Raw genomic sequence first — 24,188 nt, 5'->3', positions numbered from 1 at the left:
TTTGAGAGATGGGTGGCTTTTTGTCCAGCCTACTGGTTTATGACTTGTTCTTTTTCGTGACATATGCTTAGTTATGACTGAGTCACTGAGTTGGATTCACAGAAAAGGGGATAATAGAAACCAATATGATGGAAAAGAATAAATGAATAAAGCTCTTTATTAATGACAGCTTTCTTCTGCACAAATGAAACTTGAGCCCATTAGTCAGATCACAAGAGCTTGCACTTCTTGCCCAATTTTAAACTTAACATAGCAAAGGAAAAACAAAACAAAACATAATACAACAACAAGAAACCAACCCCACAACTAAGAAAAAAGAACTAATCCTTCGAAGTTAGTGTCCTATAAATTGTGATTGTAAAATTTTAAAGTTGGACTTTAAAGTCGACTGCCCTGTACAAGACTGTCTCGAGACTATACTCTGTGACACACATCAGACCTGATAATTCTTCTGTAAGTAAGGGAACAGACCTTAAGCTGTTGAGACACAATAGGAAGTAAGGAGATTAGTCTACACTCTAGTAGAAAAAAAAGAATGGTCTCAGAGCAGCCGAGAATACCTGCCTGGTTCACATCTGTTTGGCTCCGCACCACAAAGTTTGGAAACCACCTGAGAGAAGCATCTGGCTGTGATGTCTAGGTATGGCTTTTAGCCACAGAACAAAGGGTGTAAATCAGTTTGAGATTAAATGCTGCCATCGGTTATTTAAACATAGGTGCCTGCTGCTATTTTGTTGACCTTCTCTGGGCTGGGAGATATAACAAAGCATGTCTTGAATATTTGTTTCTTTTTGGATCTGCAGGTATGCTAGAAGAACACTGTAGTACCTAAAATGACAGTAGGCAATTATTCTTAGGTTGCTGAAATTAGCTTAGGACATTGAGTTTGTTTCCAGAAAGTGGTTGTTTACGGTAGCTAGCAGTAAAATCTCTCATTACAGTTAATGAAGAGTTAATCAATAACCTCATTAGAGCTTAGAGTGATTGGCAGCTATGATGAGTGAGGTTCACTTGCATAAGCATGGACATTTGATATGCCATAGTATATCTTGCCCAGTATCCAGAGGCTGCTTCAGAAAACCCTGTGTCCACTGTAGAATCTGTGCTGTATCTGTCAACTGAAGTGGAAGTCTTATATACCCAAGGAAATCTCAAACAGTACAAGACATCTATGATTAGGCATAAATGCTACTCCTGATGAATACTATTTATCAGCTGAAATACTTTGTAAGATCTTGTGATCTTCTGGAGAAAAGACTGATGTTATATCAGATACCTTAGATCAGGCATTTAAAATTGCACCTTATGTCTATGTTTAGGCACCTGAATTCCACTGTTTGCTCACATGTAGACATTTAGATTTAGGTACTGTAATCACTACTGGAAAACAAGTCTAGTTTCAGAGTGGTCTTTGGGACAATTATCCCCTGAATATCATAGGCATATGCCATAGGAGATTTTTTTTGATTAGTGGGAATACAGGACCACTCGTTAATTTTTCTTCTCATTATTTCTACAAATCTCTTCATTTGCAAAACACCTATTTTCCCTGAAATTAAAATAAATGTCAATAATTCTAGGTTTTTATTTCTAACTCTTATGCTGTTGATTATTTACTCTTTCTATTGATAGAACACTTAGCTACCTGAAAAGGATAGAAATCTTGTTTGAAGCACTAGAGACGACATTTAGACAACATACTGTCTGCATAAAAGATTATATTACAGGACAATTTTCTGGATATCTTACTGATAACTTAAGTCACCTGAACTGAGCTACCATAAAAGGTCTTGCTTGTCCTATTATCAACAGATTTCCAGAAAATCTGTCTAGCATTGTGCAGTTAATTCAGATGAAACATCCAAATGCCTTTCTCCTTCTGTAGCTCTCTATACCACTGGTAAAATGACAGCATGTTAAAAGGAGAAAAGATTGTCTGTATTTCTGGGGAACAATATAGAATATTGGTGTTGCATTTTTTTTTCTCCCTACCCATCTTACTTGAAAAGTTTTTTCAGACCACTGTATACAGTGTTCAGTTCTGTATTCAGTGATTTCTTCCTCCTAATAACTTCACACATCTCACCATATTATGAAAGTACATCTTACAGACACTCTCACCCTGTATAAACCAATTCAAGAAGCGATGGGGGCATGGAGTTCTAAAGTTGACATTTATTTTTATTTTTTATATTTATTTATTTTTTTTTCTGCAGATCTTAAAGTTCCCATGGTGACTCTAAGTTTTAATTTTCCATCAGTTTCTGGTATACTGTTTCCACAGTTGTTTAGCTGATGTTTTTGTGCAAGCTGTAGAGAGCACAATCAAATTTTTAATGCAAAGTGAATTTGTGGTGAAGCTCCAGTCAGCTTATGAGTTCTGATGACTTATTTTGACCTTTTTGCCAGGGTTCATCAGCACAGAGAAAAGTGAACTGCTGTTTTTTCTCCTGAGATGTGAAAACATTCTCTTTTGTAACTATTTATTTCCATCACTTACATTGAAGCTATTGCTGTACATGAGGGAATATTGGTTTAAAGCCAATTTTGCTTCAGTTTGTGAAAGTAGAAGGAAAAGGACAAAAACTTTAATTCACTCCTAGCTACTTGTAGTAACTTAATGAATTTAGCAGCACTATTCTCTTGTACTTAGGCCCCGGTATAAAAATTTACACACATGTATGTTATGAGAAAAATGTTACTAACTCAGAAAGTTTGGGTTTAAAAACAGAATTAAATTAACAATTCGGAATGTCTTTTAAAATCAATGTAGAGAATTGGGATGTTGCTTATTATTTCTTTGTTCTATGAAGACACTATGCTCCATATTTCTGAGCCTCGACTTTTCCTAGAGGTAAGAAAAACATACAATGTGCACTTTGATACTTCTATCTCTTTCTTAAGGGAGTACAGTCATGATGCTGAAGTCAGCTAATGACAAATACACTCAAAGCTGCTTTAGCACAGAAGTCATATCAAATTATTTTCACCAAAAATTGATATGGCCAGTGCCACCACACTTTGGTGTTAGAAGTTAGGGGATTTTCTAAGGTTTTACTCCTTATATTTACTAATGAAGACATACATAGCGTTTTGACCAAATATTTAAATCTAGTTGTCTAGTGTTTAGTTATGAAGCAAAGTAATTTTGATTTTGCCAAATCTGGAAGTTTATTTATTTATTTATTTTTCTTGCTTCTGCTCTTCAGTCAGTAGCAAAATCCTCACACCACTCAGTTATACTATTGTAAGCTTTAGTATGCATGTAATTTTACCCAGATATGAGCCTGTAATTATAACTGAGTTTGAAGAAGGGAAGAAGGAATATGACATAAAGTGATTTTTTTTTGTTGTTCTTAGTGGAACCTGCTGGTGGAATAACAGCACAACCTCATAAAGCTGATTGAATACAGTGAATTATTTTTAGTGCAGTTCAATTATTTTAAACAAAATGAAGAATAAAAGTTAACAGACTCTAATGGATATTTATTAAGACAAATTTCGAGGTGGATAATGCAAAGAGGATTTTTTTTTTCACTTCCATAACAAACCACCATGTGATTAAATAGGTTTCAGTGAAATGTGATACCTTCAGTGAAATGTGATGCCTCAGTGGTGAAAAAAAATAATCTTAATTAAGAGCTCCAATTTTACTCAATTTTTTCCATCTTATATCAGTGAAAGAGAGAATTTTAGGAAGGGATAAATGATTTTAAATACAACGATAAAAATATTTACTATTAATTTGATATCGTATCTTTTAAGGAAGGATTCTACATGCTGCAGTGTTTCATTCACTGTTTCTGTACATCCAGAAATAGAGAAACATGCATTGAAGACAGGTAAGTAAACCCCAGATTCAGAGTTAGTCTGCAGGTAGACTCCATAACAAAATTGATTAATGTTACTGGGACTGAGAAAGAGAGAGTAGATGGAAACTATTTCTGAGTCCAAAGGAATATGTGGGGATGCACCTTTCATAGGGGAATTTATAAAAGTAAAAAGTAGTGAAATCTGTCCTTGAAGATGTGTGAGAGCACACAGATCCTCATGCAGGATGTGGGTTCCTTTAAGAAATGTGATGTGTTACTACCATGGAGAAATAATTGTTAAGTATAGAAGAGTAAAACAAACAAACAAAAAACAAAACAAAACAAAAAAACACCACCAACAACAGAAACAGATATCTACGGTTTCAGATTAAGTCAATGAGCATAATAAGGCTGATTTTTTATTTTTATTTTTATTTTTTTCATATATACCTCTGGTCTTCATTTCTCTTTAAATGGCAGAAGATATGTCTGAGGCTAGAATTTGGACAAATATTTGCTTAGTAATTAATTTCTGCAACAGGAGGAGCATTCCAGGACTTTCATATACTTCATACAGTCATTACAGTCCATAGACTGTGCCATGTCTAATCCAGATATATTGCTTTAAATAAAGCTTTTTTTTTTTTTCTTTTTTTTTTTCCCCTCTTTCATCTAGTGGAATGATTAGCACTGTAATTTTTGTAATTTTCTATTTTTTTCTTTAAAAGGCAACATCACTGACATAACTGTCTTTTATTTATTTATATATGTTTTTTACTCTAACAGATCTTTGTCTTAAATTTTATTGCTTTAATAGTTGCTCATAGGAAATGTAATGTCTTTTGGCACAAATATATCAATTTGATCTTGCTGTGATATATATTAGAAATGAAAAAAAAAAAAATTCTCTGCATGAACACCAGAACAACAGCAACAGAAAGCACTTAAATCTTTTGCGCAGAGGGATATGTAAGAAAATCTTTTGTGTGCACAGGGAATATCAAGCACTATGTCAAAACACAAACTGGTGCACTGAGTAAAGGCTGTGACTTGATTATAGGAAATCTTTAGGGACATGGAAACCCTATGTTCTCGTTATGAAATGAGATGACCAATGCAAGGAATAGCTGTACAATCCTTCTGGGAGTAACAGAAACAAAACAAAACCGAAACAAAAGTTTTTAATAAAAGAAAAAAGCCCACAACAATGCATTTGCTAGTGGACAGGAGTTGCAGAGCTACCAGGCCTTCAGGAGATCACTTCCAAAAGTTTCACCTACCCTGGCAGGTTATATATATATCATTCATAGAATATAAAATAGAAAATTAGCTGCAAACAGTACATAAGAACTGGCTACATAACACAGTGTCTTCTGGGACGTAGCTATTAAAGATGCATTGATTGGTTCTTACAGGTCAGCCCCATGCACAACACAGCACATGAATACATTCATGATAAATGTGCTATGGCTGCACAAGGAGGTCATGTAGCATGTCTGCTGCCTTCTCTCTGCAGATCCATGGATTTCTGTCTTCTCTTTCCTGTGCCAAAACAGCTATAAAACTCTTGTGGGCTTACAGCATGTAACACAGCTCAGACAAGCAACTCCAGTGGGAGAAAGAAGGAAGGTAAGACAAAATTGCTTCTAGCCTTATGCTTCAATAATTAATAACAAATAATAACATACTATACCCTTGAATCATTCTGATGATCAGAATTTCCAGTCTGAAGGGAGCAGACAGAGAGGAAGAAGGGATCTAGCTTTTAGAGCAGGTCTTACAAGTACATCCTGGCTTGCTCTGGGAAATTATTTTATCTGTGCAAAACAGAGAGCTGGCCTCTCTTGCTACAGAGATCGGTTGTGGGATGTATAAAACAGCCCCGGCATGTAGTGAACTGAATACCATACTGTGTGAAACACTCTGTAGCCAATAACATAGGCTCTGGCGAGGATCTTGGTGAAGTAGCATTTTTATTTGCGATTGCAATGGCGGGCATCCCATAAGCAGGAGCACACCTACTAGTTCCATAACACAGTTTATATACTTTTTTCTTGATGACCGGGACCCTCCCCTGTTTCCTCATTGACTGGGTAATCCAGGTTCACAATCTATCTGGTGCTTCACATACAATACATGGCTTCCAGTTGCCAGCCTGTTATAAGTCAAATTTATTTTGACTTTTATACTCTTTGAGGTGGTAATGTTTCTTACACAGTGATTTCCACCTAATTGCTCTAAGGATTCTGATTGTCTGCATTTTACAAGGTCGTCTGTTAGACTTTCTTATCACTGCAAGCATATCTTAATACCACATTCCTTCCCTCTGAACAATGTAACTATGCAAAAACAATATTTTTATTCCCACACATACTACAAAAAGAAAACATGAAAATGGATGATGAAGATACAGACTTTGAGTTTGAAATAGGCAGTCCCGAAAGTAAGAAGTGTTTGCAGGGCATATGTAGGAAAGCTATGGACATGATATAGTTTATGGCTTGTCATTTCATTTTCATCTAACTATTCCTACCTATACATGGTTAGTTGCATGAGCCTTGTTTATGTAACTGTTATTTAAAAATACTTGCAGGAAGAGAAACATACACAAGAAGATTTAATCTTTCACACCGATAATTATGTGCCTGTAAAACAGAAGGCAGGGCCTTAGGGTTTTTAGATGTTCAGTGGCAGAAATTTTCTAGAACTGATCAGAGGACAGGGATGGTGAACTCATAATGTGTGTTGCTATTGCAAATGGTGTGCAAGTAAGGTTTGAGATATCTGCTTTCTTTTGGCTGCTGTAGAGCTTTTGCTACTCACACTATTCAGCAAGCACTGCCTGGCTACAGGAAGAGTTCAAAGCATCAGCTATAAGATAAGGAAATGGCTTAGAGGCTGTAAGGAGCAGGAGGAGATAAAGTTGAATAAGGAGCAGATGGGGGTAGAGAAATACTGTGGAAAAGGTTCATCAACTCCATCCTTGTCTCTATACCACTTTTCACAGAAATGCATACAATTTGAAAGTAATGTTTAATGACGATTAATGTAGCCAAGCCTTTATTCTTATGCTCTGAATGGTTTATTAACTTAAAGAATGTCAGTTTTTCTTCACCTTCTTTAACATTGTTTATGAATGTACAGTTATTAAGTTTTCTGTCATGAGAACAATTCAGGATGGACCTTGAAATAATACTTTATATTTAACATGTCACTAATCATATTGAACTAATAGTTACCTCTATGCATTTAACATGTATACATAATGCCACCATAGTGTGGTTAAAACATGAGAAACATTATTTTAAAATAACATTAAAAATACTGTGTCACAGCTTTAAAGCATGTACATAATGAAGAAAATATGTCTTCAATGTTCTGTGGAATATATGACAAGTGTACTGGGAATAGAGGGTCAGTTCTTTACTGGTACAAGCAGAAGCAGTTCTAGTGAAATGAAAGGCCTTCTGCTTGAACTGTCAAATCTTGAGAGCTGTATTATTATTTTTCTCATAGGTCTTCTGTTTATGAAGTTAATAGTAATGCAGAATGACAGAATAATTGCTGTTAAAATATCTTCTCTTTCTTTTCTTTTTTTTTTCCAAATGGAATGTGATTATGCAATGAATCTTCTATACAGAGAATAAAGTATATTAAGGCACTTCACTTCAGTTGTCAGGAATCCAATTGAGAGTTTAAATAACCATAAAGTTTCCTCTTTTTCCTTTTTTTTTTTTTTTTTTTTATCTTTCTGGCAAAAATTCTCAACCCCTAAGATTTTTTTTTCTTCTTTTCAGCTCTAAGGATCTTATGTCCCAAATAATCTCGTTGAAGAGATAAAGCAGCTCTGAAAGAGCCTGCATTAGGGGGAAGAAAAGTTGCACAACTTGCTGAGAAAGACAAAGTAGGGTCATTTCTTCAGATCATCAGCTAGTCTAATTTCTGTTCCACAACCGTAACCTGGCTTCATGACTTGTGGGTTTTCCTTCAGCTTCACATCATCACCTGCAATTTGCATAATGTAAAACTCCAGGAAAACACAGGGCAGGAAAAGCTTAAATTAACCTTGTAAGGTCTGACATTCATTTTGGCTCATTAATTTCAAAGCACATGTAATTCTCATACTGAATGGGTAGTGAATGCCTTCAGCTGTAACAATGAACTGCAATAAAACATGAAAGAAAGAGTGTAATTTTAGTACTATATCTGAAAAGAGTAAGATTAGATTTTTGTGTTTGGTTGCCATGTCATATATGGGAAACATAAATACTGCAATGTAGTCAGTTTCCTATACTGAGGCATTATAATGAACAGTGAAAATCCTCTGAAGATATTTTTGAATCATAATGCTAACTTAAGAAGATATTATAACTTCATTTACTGAAATCCAGTCCCTACTATCCAATTTTGATAATGTGCTTGGTATCAGTGTTTTATGAAACCACATTAACTATTTTATTTATTTATTTACTTATTTATTTAGATATAGATAGATGGATGGATAGATAGATAGATAGATAGATAGATAGATAGATAGATAGATAGATAGATAGATAGATTTAACTGCCTCTGGAACATAACATATGATCACGATCCATGGGGAATTATCCTGGAACTGTATCTTGGTAATTCACGGTTTCTTTCACCTTTGCTGAGTTTAAAAGCATTCTCAGGGCTGCTTCAGAGATGTTTTACATAACAATACATACCAGCATAATAAAATGTGTTGTGATAATATTAGAATAGTAACATACAATGTGTTTACCTGCAACAATCTGCCATATAAGCCAACTGCAGATCACTCTGCCCAGAACAATAATTGACACTCCAGGTTCAATTGTTGTTTTAAGGTTATGTATTGACTTAGGAATATAAAATGTTAAATTAGTGTTTCACTCGTGTCCTCTGACAAAACAAAGCATTGTATCAGAAGAGTAACTACTTAAAAGAACCAATCCTACTCTCTCAAGCAATTTCTTACTCCTGTAAATACAACTCTTCATCTATTTTTAGAAAAAACAAGCAAACAAACAAACAAACAAAAATGAAGCAACAAACAAGCAAAACCCCAAACCCTAAAAATTTGAATATACCTGAAAACATATTTCAGGAAGTCAGAAAAATAAAGCAACATTTCTTGAATTCCCAGAAATATAGTCTCAATACTAATGTTTCAGTCTATTTGGACCTGATTTCTCCTGAGCTGTGTGTTTCGTCCCATGGTCTTCCCTACATCAGCCTCTTTGCTGAGAGCTTCTCAATGAAGTAGATGTAAGAAATTTTTGAAACAATCAATTTTCTTTTCTGTATCCCTCTTGGCACAGGTGTTACAAAATAATTCAGCCTAAGGCAAATGCTTGGCATGGACTATTTCAGTGTGAAGAATAAACGTCAGCAAAGTTAAAAACAAACAAACAATTAAAAAAAAATGTTGATTCACTTTAATAAGTACTGTTATCTCCACATATTAATAATTAAAAGAGTAACCATAAATAAATAAATAAATATCCCATTCAAAAGACTCTTCAGATTAAGAAATGTCCTCTAAAGTACAATATTCACTGTGAACAGTAAGACATAATCTTTGAAAATGGCCTGAAAAATATAACAAAAGAACAAAAACATATCTTACCTTAATAAAAAGCTTAAGTTGACAATACTGAAAAGAGCAGGTCAGAACTTAAAGCGTGAATTGAACAAACTTATTGCCCTCACACAGCAACGCGCACTTTACTAGATTCAGCCTACAGATGCCACAACTATGTGACAAAACTTTCCTAGGCTTAGGAAAATGATGAAATAAACACAATAATTTAAGCAGAAATGCATATAGAAAAATAATGGGTGAACAATCCAACGCTTGGTGAATTCTGCTTCACAATGATAGGAAGAGCTGACATTGAAAGATTAAAAAGTGACGTCGCTATGAATGCTTTGCCACCACAAGCCAGTTATTCCTGTGGTAACTTTCTGACACCTCCTGCTTAAAACCCAAAAAGTCAGCAGGATTGTGAGGCCCCACTTTAATGGTCTTTATTTGTACTGAAAATCAAGATCAAGTGAGCTTTTGCCCTTCTGCTTCATGGAAGGTTTCTGGCCTCCTTGAGCTCGCAGGAAAAAAAATCAATTTTTGCCTTTAAACACCCCAAAACTGTGCCTAAGTTTATTCTATTTTCACTACATGACTTAGTATTTTCTTAGCTGAAAGCCAAATTTGCCTGTGTGGGATCTATTTATACTACATGGAGAAAAAATCCTCTTCTAGAATGTGATTCATGACATCCTAAAGTACACCTCTTCAGACAAAATTGAACTGCTTATTTATGTCTATTGACAATAATGGGTTTGAAGGTGACTAACTCAGAAGATACCTGCTGTGAAGGCATTTATTCAGATAAATCCACAAAAGATGTTTTGCGTTTCCAAGCATGCTCATTCCAGGTCTTTCCTGAACTTTGCAAAGATCCAGCATTTTTAATGTAAAGATCTGACCTACTCCTGCGTAGTGAATATCTTGGGATACAAAGATAGGTGTTTAGCTATGGCATTAGTTAAAAGAGCTGTCTTGTGCTAATTAGAATACATTTTCTCATTTCATTTTATATGGGAGAATACAATACTCCCATATTGCTCAGGGAGTGACTCACTGAATTTAAGGCCATGTAGTCCAAAAAGGTTCATGTTTGTTTCTTCAAATTATGTCAGTGGAGGGTAGATAGGCAATGTCCATACTAGATGGACATTTCAAATTTGTGGTAGTTTAACACCAAGGCGGCACCACACTGCTCTTTCACTTCCCCCATGCAAAAAGACAGGGGGAGAAAATAGGATGTAAAAAAGCTCACTGGTTGAGATAAGGAGAGGGAGATCACTCACCAATTACCACTACAGGAAAAACAGACTTTTATTGGTACAGGGGAAGCGGGAATAGAGTATACAGTCAGTCCATAATGCTTTGTCTCTGCCGCAGCTTCATTCTCTTCCCCTGCTTCAGTTTGGGATCCCTCCAACCAGATGACGTCTTTACTGATCTGATTCAACATAGGCTTCCCACAGGCTGCAGTTCTTCAAGAATTACTACTACCTGAAAGGAAGCTGTGTAGACCTGGGGGTCGGCCTCTTCTTGCAGATAACTAGTGATAGGACTAGAGGGAATGGCCTCAAGTTGCACCAGAGGAAGTTTAGGTTAGAAATCAGGAGACATTTCTTCTCAGAAAGAGCAGTCAGGCATTGGAACAGGTTGCCCAGGGAGGTGGTGGTGTCACCATCCCCAGGGGTGTTCAAGGAAAGGTTGGAGCTGGTGCTTAGGGACGTGGTTTAGTGGGTGACATTGGTGGTAGTGTGGTGGTTGGACCAGCTGATCTTGAAGTCTTTTCCAACCTTAACGATTCTATGATTCTAAGAACTGTTCTAATATTGGTCTAATATGGGTCTGTACCATGGAGTGCAGTGCTTTGGGAATGGACTGCTCCAGCATGGGTCCCTCATGGGTGACAGCTCCTGCAAGACCATCTGCTTCACCATGGGATACTCCATGGGCTGCAGTGTGGTGATCCGCTCTGCCATGGTACACCATGGGCTGCAGGGGAACTTCAGCTCCATCTCCAGGAGCACTTCCTGTCCCTCCTTCACTGACCTTGGTGTCTGCAGGATTGTTTCTCTCTACCTTTTCTCACTGCTCTCTCTCAGGTGTTGTTGTGCCACATTTTTTCTCTTTTAAATATGGTCTCACAGAAGTGCAAACAACATAGCTCATTGGCTCAGCTCTGGCCAGTGGCAGTTCCCTTTGGAGCCAGCTGAAACTGGTTCTTACCTAATATGGAGCAGCTCCCATGTTCTTCTCACAGATGCCATGCCTGTAGCACAGCACTACCAAAATCCCACCAGCAGGTAAACCTAACACTTACCTCATCTGAAAAAGTATACCTGCAGTATCACCCACAGCCCACAAGTGTGTATCAATAAATTTGGGGTATCAGAAGCTCTGCTTCTGAGATGTGGCATAAGAATATAGGACAGCATATGTGGGACCACACACTTCTGGGATGTGTTGTAAGGCCCAGAAGAATGGAGCGACCCAAACCTGAAACTACCTTTGTTCCTGTTTTCTCAGGAAGATCTTGGGTGAAATATTTCGCATAATTCTGTGATTCTGTGATTTCCCCAATATTTCCCATTTTCCTTAATAGAGTTAGGTGGAATGCTACAAAATAGTTATTATTAAATAAAAAGTAATATTTCTGAAAAGTTCGGATGGTTCTCAGAGTATATGTCTACTATTAAACAAAAGGTTCAGCAGTGAACTTGATCTCTGGACCTCGATCTTGTGCATAATTAAATTGTAATCTCTATTTCTGTCTCAGTTTTGGTGTATACTGAAGAACTTTGTCTTACAAATCATGTAGAGTGAGTTAATTATCAGCAGGATAGGCTCATACTATCCTGTGCCACTTGAACTCTGGTCTGGATGCCCGCCTGTGTCCCTCTTTTGTTCAGCAATGCGGATATACACACACAATGTGTAAGAAGTCTTTGAAAGATGTCAGAAGCTTTTCCAATCTGAGGTAGAGGTTAAATAAGGTCCGCGGCCTACATTGCAAGGAAGGGAAATTAAATATAACTTTAAGAAAAAAAAAAGAGATAGTGTTTGTATTTATCTTTCCTCAATATTAATGTGTGTGAGTAAAAGTTAAACTGTCTATCACAGTTTAACTGATGTGAGCAAACAAGCTTCTGTCCTCCTACAGCACTTTTTACAGATGTCAGATTTAACCTTCAAAAGATCTTCTGTATAAAGGGGTTCTACTTTGACCTCTCTAGAGAGTTTCACTCCTATTAATATTAACAGAAATTGTAATTTTCAGAGATATTCAGTAGTGTGGTTTTAGGCATTTTAAGGGATTAGAGCTCAAAGAGGCAAGAAGGACAAATTGTAAGAGTGGAAGAAGGAAAAAAAAAAAACTTTCTAGGTAAGCTTTAGGTTATACAATAATTTAGAATTAAAACACGTAGTAGATACTGAATAATCATTGTATAATTACCATTTGCCAACCCAGTGTCTATTCACTGAATGTAACACTGTTGCAGGATACCTTTTCCTCTTCTGCTTTCAGACAGTTACCATCATTGTAGTTTATAGACTACGAGGCTTCTCATTTATACAAAGTGAGCCCCATTCCCATTGTCACAATCATTTCAGAGTTTCAGAAAGACAGTGACGGAAATACATCACATTTCTTCTAAACACTCACAAAGGGAAAAAAAAATACATTTTCTGTAAGATACTGTTCTCTGAAACTGTCCTGTTGATAGCAATAATATGTGTGACATGGGAGTATATTGCAGTAAATAACTTTTGCAGTTGATTAAATGCCTCAGCTTCTCAAAGGCCATTTCTTGCTTTGTCTGCTTCAGCATCATAGATCTTCTCTTATAAATAGAACAGATGTCAATTCTTGAAAACGTGATGCTCAAAACTTCAGTTATTAAGTAGAAAACCTTGACAGTAGATGATTTTTTATATTATTATTTCTTTTCTGGGGTGTCAGATTCTAAAACTTTCCTTCAATATTTCAGATTATCCTCATTTCAAAACTAAGAAGATATAACTGGACAGAGAATGTTGAGAGGAAGAGATACAATGGATTTTCACCTATTCAATTTTCCAATCCATTTGGATTTTTGCAGCCTTGGACACAGCCTATGCTTTTGTTGTTGAGGAAAGGATTTAAATATTATTGAAAACCCATTAGTAACAGTTAGAAATACTCTTTGGAGCTATAAAAAGCTGGCTGGATTTCTATGGAGCAAATTTTTAGTATGGTGTATGTGGACTTAAATCCAAATTGGGTAATTTTAATAAATAATGGTAATAATAACTACTGTAAAATGTAGGCATATGCTGCACAAACTGTTATCAGGAAAAAAAAAAAAAAGGACGGGGGGCATTTTAATCATAAAGATGTGTATAGTCTTAGAAAAACACAAACAAAATGTACCTGATGGAGTTCAAGTGTTTGGACAATGCTCTCAGAAATATGGTTTGGTATTTGGGTGGTCCTGTGTGGAGCCAGGAGTTAGACTCAGTGATCATTGTAGGCTCCTTCCTACTCAGGATAATCCATGATTCTTTGAATACATATCAACTTCCTTCCTTCCTTCCTTCCTTCCTTCCTTCCTTCCTTCCTTCCTTCCTTCCTTCCTTCCTTCCTTCCTTCCTTCCTTCCTTCCTTCCTTCCTTCCTTCCTTCAAGTTCAAATGTCTGTTTCTCAAGGTTATTCTATTTCTGAATGGTGTGATTACTAAAATGTGGAGTATAAATTACATTTACTGTCCTAGGGTGGATACCTAACGGTGTATATGACAAGGTTATTTTTTTTTTATACTAATGTATCTGTAGTCACAGTTTTTTTGAATCTCATTTACAATAGCAGATGTTTTATAGCCACCTTAATGTATCTACTTTCTAGAAGTGATCTGAATAAATGTAAATCTAAGTTAGGAATATACCAGGGGAACACTATACCCCCGGCTTTGGGAAAAAACCTCTTCATCTGAAGGAACAGTTAATGGCTTTTCATTATCCATCTAGTCTTCAAAGATTTCCACGCAACTACTATTATGTGGTATAGAGTAGTCAATGGAATAGGCATATTTACTTCTTAGTGAACAAATATTTCAATACAAACATATACTTAAGCAACTGGACACAGGTAAAAGTAAATCATGTAGCTGTAGTGACATAAGGCACAAAACACTCTAGAAGACGAAGCTCAGAGTCTAGTGGCACTAAATATTTTATTTTGCTTTTTCTATGTTATAAATTAGTTCTTGTTCTCAGATTTTATAACTCTTCTTTGTGGTTTACTGGGACAGTCAGAGCTTTATATATATATATATATATATTTATTTGTATAGGAGAAAAGATTGGAGAAACTGGGTTCTGGGGATCTGTCCCAGAACCTGTGGAACTATCCATGTCTTTTTAGTTCCATGTCCATTACAGTAAAATGGCATAATTATTTTCCAAAATGTTTCAGGAAAGGTGTTCATTTCAAATATCTGTTACACTTCTTAATTGAAAAATAAAATAAAAACAATCCCAAAACCTACAGAAAATGCATGCAACTACTCTTAGAGAAAAGAAAAAAAAAAGACATGAAGGGAAGAGTCATGTTTGATCATGTTTGTCTTTTCATTTTGCAGCAACAAGACAAGAGGCAATGGGCGCAAACTGAAACATGGGAAGTTCCAGCTGAATATGAGAAAACACTTCTTTACTGTGAGGGTGACAGCTGGAACAGGTTGCCCAGAGGGGCTGAGGAGTCTCCTCTGGAGATATTCAGAGCCCATCTGGATGTGATCCTGTGCAACGCACTCTAGGTGATCTCTGGAGGTCCCTTCCAACCTCAACCATTCTCTGATTTTGTGATTGTGGTGGTTTTACTCAGGTGGAGAGCTGAGTTCCACCATGGCTGCTCTCTCACTCCCCTTCCTCAAAGAGGAAGGGGGAGAAAATATGACACAAAGAGCTCAATGTTTGAGATAAGGATGATTTAATTAAAGGGAAAAGGGAGAGGGGAAAAAAAAGAAAGAGAAAAAAAAAAAAAAAGCAAAGGCTGCATGGAAGCAGACAGAGAAAAAAAACAGTTACTCTCTACTTTGCATCAATGAGCGATGTTCAGCCACATCCTGGGAAGCGGGGCCTCAATACGCATAGTGGTTGTTTGGGAGGACAGATGCTTCCACCATGAAATCTCCTCCCCCCCCCCCCCCCCCCCCTTTCCCCTTTTCCACCTTTTATTGCTGAGCATGACATCATGTGGTATGGAATATCCCTTTGGTCAGTTTAGGTCAGCTGCTCTGGTGATGTCCCCTTCCCATCACTTGCCCACCCCCAGCCTGCTGTCTCTTGGGGGCTTGGAGGGAATCCTGATGCTGTGCCAGTACTATGCAGCAATAGACACAACACTGGTGTGATACCAGTCCTGCTCTAGCTACAAGTGCAGAGCACAGCACTGTATGGGCTGCTGCATGGAAAGTTAACATCCCAGCCAGACCCAGCACAATGATCTGTCTGATCATATTCAGACATACTGAATTCAGACATTCAGACATAAATTCATAAATATTCAGCTACTGCATCGAAATACTCCATTAATCTCCTTCCTTGTATTAGAGTATAAAGTAATCTATCATGATCACTTTAAGGTAGATGGTGCAATAAACAAATTATCTAGGAATATGGTGTTGATTAGCTTAGGAACATTCATCTTATATATACCTAAACTAACCCATGGTAGCTGTATTTATTCAGTGAAGTACACTGCAGTTACTTGTTTATATGATCTTAAAGAGGGAATTTTATATAATGGAAGTAAGACGTAAGAAAATATTTTACATTAAAAAGTCAATTTTGAAAGAGATTTAATCTATAGTCACTTTGTAAAATATAAAGAAGTAGCTTATGCAACTTTTTATAATTATGATACGTTTATTTATTCAGTACCATCCTTTAAAGTTGCAGAATGTGTCTCTAGAACTAAAGCAGAATATGCAACACACTCTTGCAGGGTCTCCGTTATTGCTTTTTGCTTTTCAAGAACAAAGTCATTCAGGTTTAAAGTGTATATTTCTTCCTTGTGCATGAAGATTTTGAACACACTATACAAAGAAAAGGAGAAAATGGCAAGTATTCCAAGGAGCTGGCCTGGTAAATAAGGGAGGCATTTGGACTGTAACAGAGGACTGAATGTTCCTCAACTCAAGATGAGTTTAAGTGTCAGATGGTAGCATGCTGGACTTTTTTCACCAGTTCCTACATTTTTACATGTAAATCTGAACCAGACAAAAGTAAACAGATTCATCATGTGTTCTTGCGCTGCTTAGAGTGATCCAGCAAGATTATATTGACTACTAAATCCTATTCCTGGCAGCCATGTGAGACTAGGTCATGCATAAGAGACGGGAAGGTAATGCTTACTAAACACTTGACATGAATGGGACTTTTCTGATGAAATATTGAATTTGGGGGTATGCCTTCTGGGGAGCAATATGCAGACATCAAAGAAACCATTATCAGTGCAATCATAGGTGCGAGACAAAGCATAGCTCTCCTTTTAATAGTTAAGAAGCTAGACTGCCACAGATCGTACTTCAAATACAGGATAAATGGGTTCGGAAAATTTCTTTTACAGTATATACAAAAGCTTTCAGTTGCATGCTATTGTAAGTGTGAATTTATCATCCTTGTTGGAATAGTTTCATTTTGTGTTACTAATTAAATATTTGTAGGAACAGAAAATGAAAAAAAAAAAAACCCTCTGTGATAGAAGTTATGCCATTTATGTGGGAGAAGAAATTTCACTGTAAGTTTTCTAACAGAATAAAGCAGATCTGGATCAGGGAACCCATATGATAAGCAAGTGTTTGAAACTTGAGTTATACGGCTTAGGGGCTGTCTCACCATAAATTACTCTATAAACTTGATGAATTTTTAAGTGCAGAAAATAACTTTAGATTTTATTTATTTATTTATTTTACCTGGAGTTGGAAAATGTTTCTCATTTGAATGTTATTAAATATGTTAAATTTCCACTATATTACTTCACTGACATTGAATAAGTGAGAGATACACACAGGGTTTATGAATATTGACTTGTCTAGTCATATGTCTATTAACATTTCTATACACTTATTAGATAACAAGGAATTGTGAAAAAAAGAAAAAAGAAAACTTCAGCTAATATGCAGTATGCAGAGCTATGTAGAATCCTAATGCAGAAGGAGTCTGAAAAAGAACATTGACAGCCTATATAATGACAGTGTTTGAAAGGTTACTCCTTTCAGTTACCAAATGTTTGAATATAATGATACTTTTCAGTACTTGGAACCAGCAGACTGAGGATGAGTCAGAAATGCAAATACAGTAGCTTGCATTAAATGTCCCAAAGGAAAAAAAAAAAAAAAAAAAAAAAAGGAAATGGAATTTAGAAAGAGAAGACCAGGAACAAGAGAGTCACTATAGCACCACCAAGGATGGAGAAACTTCAAAAGATTCTGTATTGATGTTGACTGTCAGTCCCCTCTGTCGTGTGTAACATTCTGCTGGAAATCTTGTGTGAACAGCTTTTGTTTTGATATTTCAGAACTTCCAGCTCTTTTTGCAGCAGAGCTCAAAGATACAGAGATGCATGAAAAGAGAGAAAAAGGTGTTGGAAAATTAAGCTATGTAAAAAATTTTGAAACACACAAAAAAATATAATCACTGATTCAGGTTTGACTTCAAATGATGAGTGATTTCTTTTTGGAAAATAACATATTCTATTTCCCATTTTTAAGGAGGATGCTGAAACTGAAACTGAAAATTCTGGATTCCTTTAGCTTGGAATACAGCATAAGATATCCATGTTAACTAAAACATGGTTATTAGCAGTAGCATATCCATACCAGAATACAGGCTAAATTACCTCATCAAGATGCTTCACAGTACCACAGGTGGAACGAATCCAGTAACTGAGTTAACTTTTTCAAACCTTCAGATATCTCTGCATCACCCCTCAGGTCTCAAACCATATATGGGGATTACAACAGTTTTGAACTTATTCTTTAATTTAGGATTAGATGTACATGCCAGTAGTGCCTTTTCCAGATCAGCCTGTTTACACCAAATAAAATAGTGTTGTAAAATGGAGAAAAGGTCCTCTTAAAGAAGAGAAGGATTTTTTTCTTCACAGTAATGGTTTGGCTTGGAAAGGACATTAAAGATAATCTTCTTCCACCTCCCGTGCCCTGGGCAGGGACACCTTCCACCAGAACAGGTTGCTCAAAACCCCATCCAACCTGGTCTTATATGCCTCCAAGGATGGGGCATGCACAACTTCTCTGGGCAACCTGTTCCAGTGCCTCACCACCCTCAGAGTAAAGATCTTCCTTACATCTAATCAAAACCTACCCTCTTTTAATTTAAGACCATTAGCCACTGTACTATCACTACAGTCCCTGGTAAAGAGTCTCTCCCCAGCTTTCTTATAGGCTCCCTCTAAGTACTGTAAGGCCACTATAAGGTTACTCTCTGTAACCTTTTCTGCTCCAGGCTGAACAACCCCAACTCTCTCAACCTGTCCTCATAGGAGAGGTGTTCCAGACCTCTGATCTGACAGGTCGACATCTTTCTTGTGCTGGGAACCCCAGAGCTGAACGCAGTACTCCAAGTGGGGCCTTGCAAGGGCAGAGTAGAGGGGGAAAATCACCTCCCTCAACATACTGGTCACGCTTCTTTTGATACAGCACACAATATGGCTGGATTTTTAATACCCTTTAAATATGAATGGAAACTGATTTATTTTTCCAGGGCTATTGTACCAGTTTTCTTCATCTTGTTGACTTGTGAGGTTTTAACAGATTCATTTTAAATATATTTTATTCCAAGATTGTAAAAACAATTAAAGTTGCTAATTACCATCAGTATATTTGCTTACTGAATCCCGTAATAAACGCAAGCATTTGTAAATAAAGAAAATTATTAAAATCTGAATAAATTTTACTCTCCAAGTGATAAATGTGCTATTCTTACTGAATAAAAAGGAAGGCATATTTCATCTTCATGATGATGACTCTTTCAAATGTTTTAATTATCTGAATCTGGGACACTCTTGGACACCTGAATTCAACTGCATGTCATGGGTATATGTGTATGTGTATAGAAAGCAATAGAAAGAACAAGAGACATATGAGAGAGAACACAATGATGAAAAGCTGCAAATACACCAAACACAAAATTCAGGAAATTATATATTTAAAGTGGTTTGTGTTGCTGATAACGTTAAACCCTCCTACATACCAAAACTTAGATTATCAAACAAAAAAATGGAAAACGCATACCTAACAACCCTTTAAGAACAATTTCTTTTAAGTGATTAGCAAGCATTACATAAAGGCATGTGGCCAAGGGTGAGAAAGAATTTAGTTTGTCAGGAAAGCAATCAAATGCAGGAAGAATAAGGCCACGTTCTTTTCCTGCTATTTTCCTATCTTGTTTTTCACTGTGCAATACATAAACGAAGCAGTGTTCCTACAGAACTGCTTAAGATAGAACACTGATTCATAATAAAAGAGATTTATCATTTGAACATTTTTAGATGTCTCATAAGTGTGAAACAAATGATCATGTAAATAAGGTTTGCCTCACCAGTGACTGAATCTTCAGCTGACAATATCTGCATTGCTAGCATGGCCAGCAGACGTAGTTGTTCAGTCCCAGCAAGGTCAAATACAACTTTGCAGAACTGGATCCAAAAAAGAGCAAAAAAGTTATTCTTGACTTTGGTTCAGCACTTTTGAGAGTCCATGTGGAGTACTGTGTCCACTCATGGACTCCTCAGGAATCAGAGAATCACAGAAAGGTTTGGGTTGGAAGGGACCTGAAAGATTATCTAATTCCAACACCCCTGTCATGGGCAGGAACACCTCCCACTAAACCAGGTTGCTCAAAGCCCCATCCAATCAGGCCTCAAGCACTTCCAGGGATGAGGCATCCTCAACGTCTCTGGGCAACCTTTGCTTGTGCCTCACCACCCTCTGTGTGAAGAATTTCTAATATCTAATACGAATTGCTTTTCTTCTATTTTTAAACCATTACTCTTTGTTCTTTCACTATACTCTCTGATAAATAGTTCCTCTCCAGCTTTCTTGTGGTCCATGTTTAGGTACTGGAAGGCCGCAATGTGTTCTCCCCAGAGCCTTCTCTTCTCCAGGATGAACAACAACAACTTTTTCAGCCTGCCTTCGTAGGATAGGTTCTCCAGTCCCATGGCTTGATGTTCAGATTTAGATCAGTGAAGACTCGTGTTCTGCAGGGGTCAGTACTAGCATTGATATTATTTAACATCTTTCACTTTGACATGGACAGTGGGATTGAGTTCAATCCCAAGCACAGATACAGGCTGGGCAGTGAATGGACTTAGAGCAGCCCTCAGGAGAAGGACCTGGGGGTGTTGGTTGATGAGAAACTAAACATGAGCCAGCAATGTGCATTTGCAGACCACAGACAACTGTATCCTTGGCTGCATCAGAAGCGTCACCAGTAGGTCGAGGGAGGTGATTGTCTATCTCTACTCTGATCTACGTGGAGTGCTGCATTCAGCTCTGGGCCCCCCAACACGTGAAGAACATAGACATACTAGAATGAGTCCAGAGGAAGGCCACAAAGATGATCAAGGGGCTGGAGCACCTCTCCTATGATGACATGCTGAGAGACCTGGGATTGTTCATCCCGGAGAAGAAAAGGTTACAGGGAGACCTTATAGTGTCCTTTCAGTACCTTAAATGGGCCTACAGAAAAGCTGGGGAGGGACTCTTTGTCAGGGAGCACAATGATAGGACAAGGAGTAACGGCTTTAAACTAAAAAAGGGTACCTTCAGGAGAGTACTTAATCTTATACATATTTACAAGAGCATCTTACAGACTATGATAATTCAGAATAGTTTTTTCTCAGTGGTATAATGAAAAAAAGATGTAAAGTCTGTCATGTCAAGGGTTGTCTAGTCACTAGCTTTGTGTACTGCTAAAAAAGTCATACAACAATTTATTTTTTTTTAACATTTAAATTTGACATTTTGATGTGTAGAATTCAGTCATAAAGTCATTGTTTTTATATGATATTTTCTTAGAAAGTTTTGCATATTTTTCCAATTTCTATTTTTTTTTCAAAACTCTTTTTTTTTTTTTTTGCTAGCTTTAAATTTGTTTGCTTGACCTACTTGCAAAATTCTGCATTTTTAGGGAGCTTTTTTTTTTTTTTTTTTTAGTATAATTTAATTCTAGTACAGTACCTTCAATATGTTAACTATTCTGTTAGAAACTAGATAAGCAAGCTTTGGGATTAGTCTGGCAAATCATTTCTTTACTTGATTGCTTTTTTTTTTTCTTTTTTTTTCTTTTTTCTTTTTTTTCTGCTTCTAAGATCTTATTTATGTAATGTAAAAATCATTCATTTCATCTATTTGTTTTTCCTCTTTAGGAGGACCCATTGTTTTTATTTATTTTACTGCTACTTTGGTAATATCATAAAGATAGGATTTTTTTTTTAGGATCTTAACTATTAAGTTGGAATCTTTTTAATATAACCTGTCATATATTCTTTGATTTACAAATAAATTAAAAGGAAAGTAAAATAAAAATAAAAACAGAAACAGCGTCAACAATAACAACAACAAAGTAGAGAAGTCCTAACCCATTTATCAGAATAGATGAGCACCCACAGAAATTGTAGGCCTTTCTTTATGGATTGAGTTACATATACATTTCTGAACAGGTAATTTACTAAAACGGTTGTTTTCATAAGCACTGTAACATTTCTATTATTTTTGAGATAAATAAAATCTTTTTTTTTTTTTTGACCGACAGAAACAAAAATGTAGTGAAAGATGGATGAAAAGATCCACCTTCTCTCAGAGCATATAATCCATAAAGTGAGAAAAAGTGAGAAATGCATATTAAAGGGATATATTTAAATATATCAGGTATAAAGACTGGTAAAAATATGATGATGGGCAGACATCTCCTCTTTTGATAAACTAATCATTCACTCTATCCAAGGTGATTTTAGGCAACATTGAAATAAGAAATATGCCTCATAGTAGCATGAGATTCACGTGAGAATTAAATATTGCATTTCATATGCTTTTCACTAAGATTTTGGACAGCCATTTCAAACACTGTTTTGCGGCTACTGACATCTATACTCCCATTGAGTCTGTTAGTGGAATAGCCTACAGCAGAGTGAAGAGACACCTGACCCAGCACACATGCCAGAAGTGATGAAGTCCCAGCAGCACTGAGTTAAGCATGAGTTTATTCATTCTAATCATATAATCACAATAGCCTCCACTATTGCTTATTGGAGGTTGGCAGATTAGAAAACATCCTTTCGATACTGAGCTAACTTGCTCATGACCAGTCCCATACACAGGCAAGTTGGCTCCACAAAAAATATATTATGCTATTCAAATGCATAGAGCCAGTTTCGGTCTGAAGCTGTGTTCCTGTTGTACAGCATCTAAACCTATAAACTTTATAGATATGCGGTACTGCACAGCGCAAAGACAGCTGAGGCAACCTGAGATCACCAGCAAGGCCTCAACACAGCAAGGAAGCAGTAATAAAACTGGACAAAAAAGGGATGTCATTGCTCTCCTGAGGCTCTACACTCGGTCCAGTAACCTGTGCATTGTCTGAACTGGTCTGCCTGGAATAAGGCAGATCCTTTTGCCCCTCTGGCATAGTTTATCTGAAGTGTGGATAGCAACTTCCCAGCAAATGCAATGGTTACTAAATTTAAGACCACCTGTAGATGTTAATAATGTTTACATATGAGCCAGTCAACTAAACTCCCTGTTTGATCAGAGGAGAAAAATAACAGTTTTTGCCTTGTAATTATTTATTTATAATCCTAATCAGAATTGCTCCTCAATATGCTTTATTCTCCACAATCAATAAAGAAGAGCCTGGAATGTCCATCTTGGATGTGGACATATATGACTGATGTGTAGAAACAGATGGAATCACCCCTGGCAGCTACCACAGCTTTTTATGTCCTACTAGTTTAAAATGCGTTAGCAAACTTTTTTAAAGAACTTTTTTTTATTTATTTGTTTGTTTGTTTATTTATTTATGTTGAATAGAAAGAACAAAAAGTTCATCTCCCACTAAGAAAATGTTTACTTATAAATTGACAAAGGTGGACCATGTTTTGCATGCTTGGAGTTCAAGGAAGCTGAATAGAGCTCATATCTGATCCTTTGAGATGTTTTTGCCATTGAGTTGGGAATAAGCAAGGAGATGGCTTTCTTTGCTTCTGATATTTAATGGAACAGTGGCTTCAGGATGATGACCCTACCTATAATTAATTTCATAACATCAAAGCAAAACTGATTATTTTTTATTTTTTATACCTGAACTTGAAGAGCAGGGCAAGAGGAATGCTGCATACAGTGTTTCAAACATCTTTGATACAAATCTGTTATTCTGAAAATATTTTTTTTTGAGAGAGAGAGAAGGGACAAGAAGAGAAAAGGGGGAAGAGAAAGGGCTAATTTCAACTCATATTGTATTTTGAATTATAAAAATATCACTCAAAAATGTCAGGCTGTTGAATTGTATTGTTCTGACAGCTTCAAACTTCTAATTTAGTATGAGAAAATTATTTTAAGAGTAGAAAAACATTTCCTGTCCACATCCGCTACTGTTGTAAATATTACACATTATTTTCACCAAAGACAGTCTGAGAAAAATGCTCATTTAAACACTGAATTTACAGATGAAGTATTTGGGAATTTTCAGACCCCTAAAGAATATATGAACAAATATATTTCTCT

The 24,188-nt window shown here is 36.4% G+C and overlaps 1 long non-coding RNA gene across 1 annotated transcript in view; it reads left to right on the top strand.

The window, feature by feature from the left end:
• Positions 1–2,075: 2,075 nt before the first annotated feature.
• Positions 2,076–24,188, top strand: part of LOC125180002 (uncharacterized) — a 76,262-nt gene continuing 54,149 nt past the window's right edge. The window contains exon 1 of the long non-coding RNA XR_007158202.2: positions 2,076–5,441. This is a non-coding gene — a long non-coding RNA (uncharacterized lncRNA). The remainder of the gene's footprint in view (positions 5,442–24,188) is intronic.

Source organism: Anser cygnoides, chromosome 1 (genome assembly GCF_040182565.1).
Source record: "Anser cygnoides isolate HZ-2024a breed goose chromosome 1, Taihu_goose_T2T_genome, whole genome shotgun sequence".
In the NCBI taxonomy this organism is placed as follows: Eukaryota; Metazoa; Chordata; class Aves; order Anseriformes; family Anatidae; genus Anser; species Anser cygnoides.
This window is presented reverse-complemented; position numbering and strand designations above follow the sequence as displayed.